The sequence below is a fragment of the Chironomus tepperi genome, unplaced genomic scaffold (assembly GCF_022539635.2).
Source record: "Chironomus tepperi strain 1889 unplaced genomic scaffold, CSIRO-AGI_Ctep_v1 contig_68, whole genome shotgun sequence".
Classification (NCBI taxonomy): domain Eukaryota; kingdom Metazoa; phylum Arthropoda; class Insecta; order Diptera; family Chironomidae; genus Chironomus; species Chironomus tepperi.
Window position 1 is genome coordinate 57,170 of NW_027226190.1, and position 3,518 is coordinate 60,687.

General features: G+C 30.6%; 1 long non-coding RNA gene across 1 annotated transcript; it reads right to left on the reverse strand.

The window, feature by feature from the left end:
* Positions 1–998: 998 nt before the first annotated feature.
* On the reverse strand, positions 999–3,256 carry LOC139100841 (uncharacterized). The gene is made up of 3 exons (XR_011545478.1): positions 2,958–3,256; positions 2,048–2,130; positions 999–1,226 (listed from the first exon to the last, which is right to left on the reverse strand). It is a non-coding gene; the product is annotated as an uncharacterized lncRNA (long non-coding RNA).
* Between the last annotated feature and the right edge of the window lie 262 nt (positions 3,257–3,518).

The window sequence follows — 3,518 nt, forward strand, 5'->3', positions numbered from 1 at the left end:
AAAATCCCAAAAACCGGGATTATGAGATTGGAATCCAACTCTAATTTAAAAGGTATGATACGTAATTGGCCGTAATTAAGGTAAAATTTCAAAACGGTCTGACAACTTGCTCTCGCGTTCATCACAAGAATAATACAATAGATTACATACAAGTTATAAATCGCATTGCCTTTACCGCCAAAAGGCGAGAATCCTGCCTATTATAATTAATACTATTAGTCATCAATCGTTAATCCATATCAGTCGTGGGGTTTAAAAAATAAGCAGTTAATAGAAAACCCGAAAAATTTGCATAGAAATTAATTAAAAGCAATAACAAGTCTGTCAACAAAATCGCAAATATTTGCACAGTCCATTCGTATAAATGTCATTTCAAGTTATTTCCATATATGACTCTATAAAGTCAAATTTCATAGAAAATATTTACTGTATGAATCCTAACCCCCTTAAAATTATACAAATATAAAGTACTGTAGCACAGCAATGTTGTCCACATTCATTTTCAACGAGGGTTCCATTTATTCATAAAAACCATTAAAAATTGTCCATAACATGAAATCTAATAAATCTAGTAGCATTATAGTCTCAGTGACCAGTAGAGATGTCAATCAAAGAATATTAACAACCTGATCATCTTCAAAAATGCTTCCGAGACACTAAACAACTAAGTGCATTCGAATGCATTCTTTATGTCCTTGTCATTTTTAAAATTTTACTTAAAAATAAATCTTAAATGCACTCAACACATTCTACCTATTTCCATTCATCATGATGTTAATCTCAATCAATCATTGTAAGTCTTTTCTACCTAATTCAAGACTCTCTTTTTTTGTTTAAAATATCCGTTACAGCAAGATTTGTGATTACAATGATACATTACAAATTTTCAGCTAAGCATACGCATACATGAGCATATCAAATTGTCATCAATAAAGCCCCTCATTCTCATAATTTGTCAACAAAATTTTTTTTATTAATTTTAATTCACATCACATGAATTTAACAGAAATAGAGACACAATAGATGAGGCCTCATATGAGACAATAGGATTAAACAATTTACCCTAATGAAGCCTCGTGGATTAAATGTCGTAATGAGACATACAATGAGACGCCGATAAGCAAGAACGTGTTGACTGAGCCACGAGTGTAATATCCATTCATGTCGTTGTCATACCATTGGATACTCAAATCGATGTAGCTTCATTTCCGCTCATTTTCCACGATCTAAAAATGAATTATGCACTTAGAATATTTAATTTTATTAAATAAATCCTTTCTTTTTCATTCTCTTCTTTCTTCCATTCATTCGTACATGTTCGTGCTGTGAGTAGTCGTACTCGTGCTTGCATGCAACGGAATGAGAATTTTCGAATCATTTGTATCACATGTTGCATACTCACGCCTTTACTTTCAAATTGTCGAAAAACGTTTTGACTAATAATCAAGTTAATTTTAAAAAATATATTTTTTAATTAAATTAACTTTAATAAAAATTATGATAATTAATAAGTTTAACTGTAGCCGAGTGCCTATTATCAATGGGATGTTTAATGTAAAATATTGATTAAATGAAGAATAAAAAAAAAGGGGACCGAAAAGCATCCCTTTCATCACATAATTTTGCGTGTGTATCATCCTCAATTCCTCATTCAAAATTCAACCCTCGTTTTATTTATTTTCACCCTCACAAGAAGTGGCTTCTGGCATTGATTAAATTAATAGAGAATGTTTCGGATTTTTTTTATGATTATGATGATGAAGGATATCTCTTTCAATTGCAATCTTATTATTCACAACAAGTTTTGTGCTTCGAGGCTACCCTCAATGAAGTAATAGGAAGCATGTACATCATCAAAATGTTATAAAACAATGTGGAAATTGACCTCTTCCTTTCCATTGACATACAACGTATTTAATAAAACACATCGCGTATCAACATTCAGGAGACCACCATCATTGATATCAAAATCAAAATCGACGACAGAATGGAAGAATGGAAGTAGAATGACAAAGAAATATACAAAAAAATATTGTTTCTTATGCACCTCTGATTCCTCCTCTATTACATCAACATGAGTACGAGAAACTACCGTTTATTGTTCACGACTTTGTCGTAGGCTCATCCTTTCTACAAAACAATAATAAGTAATAAAAAGAAGACGGGGAGAAGAGAAAAAAGGAAAGAAAAGAAAAAAAATTAATGACAGTTCTCAAACAAATTTTTACTTTTATTTCGTTAGGAGCGGAGTTTTGTGGGATGGATGTGGATTTGAGATTTATGGATGGGTGGCTGACTGCATAATCTGGTGAATTATTACTTAATCCAAACCTATCTAAAATTGAGTGAATTTTTCTCTGTGGAATTGCTGCAAAATTTAAAAATTTTTACAAATTTTTTAACGGATTTTCAAATTTTGAAATTTAAAGCTTCGATTTGAACCAAGAAAAGTAGTTCAATTTTGCCGAATAAAATAGTTTCGTTAAAAATTCAAATGCATTTTTCATTCAAATTTTTAAAAGAATCCGTTAAAGATCAAAAAATTTGAACTTCAAAAAGATCAAAAATTGCAATTTAAATTTGAAAACCGTTAATAATCTTTTATCAATTGACATCAAATTTTAAAGTCTGGAAAATTAATCCACAGCTCAATTACTCAAAAATGCGCTCCAATAGCCCAAAAGACTGATAAGTTCTGACATTTATTTTTATATTTTTATAAAATAAAGAGAAACATGTAAGTAAGGCGACATCGAAAAAAGATTAAACATGATCAAACCTTACAGCACATGCATTTGAATGAATCTATTGTGTTGAAATATAACGTTTTGGGTTAAGTAAGCATTTTATATAGGTATATTTTCGTGTTTTATTATTCTCTTTCCATAATCTCTCCTCTCTTTCCACACAATGATTCATTATTTCGTGACATTCTTTTGATTATTATAATTAATTACCATTTTAATCAAACAACTGCCGACGTTGACATTCTTTTTAATTTTTTTTTCCATTATATGCTTGAAATCAATTAATTTTGATCTGATATTATTAATTCTTTTACTCTGGCTATGCTGTTGTTGTTTCAGAACAGAATGAACAGAATATAAAAAATTTCGGAGATAAAAGTTTTTTTTTGTGATCTGAAATGTAAAATTATATTAAAACTCATCAATTTATTCATTCATCCATCCATTTCAATTTTCATCCACCTTAAATGCTGCTGCATGTTTCAAGGTACGGACTAGTGGTATGGGGTGTTGTCAGAATTTTGGAAATTCGACTCAATTTTGATGGGATAATGTCCCGATTGGCACAGATTTAAATATTGCCGAGCGACACATCATGATGACGACATTGGATTTGAATTCATCATAACGTCTTGATGATGTGAAGTAATAGAAAATCACCATGACGTTGTCAAGATCATTTAGTCATGACATTATGTTGCTCGGGATTAGAATCAAGATGCCTTAGAAAATCTACAAAAATGGTAAAATTCATCATTTGGCTCTGACCAT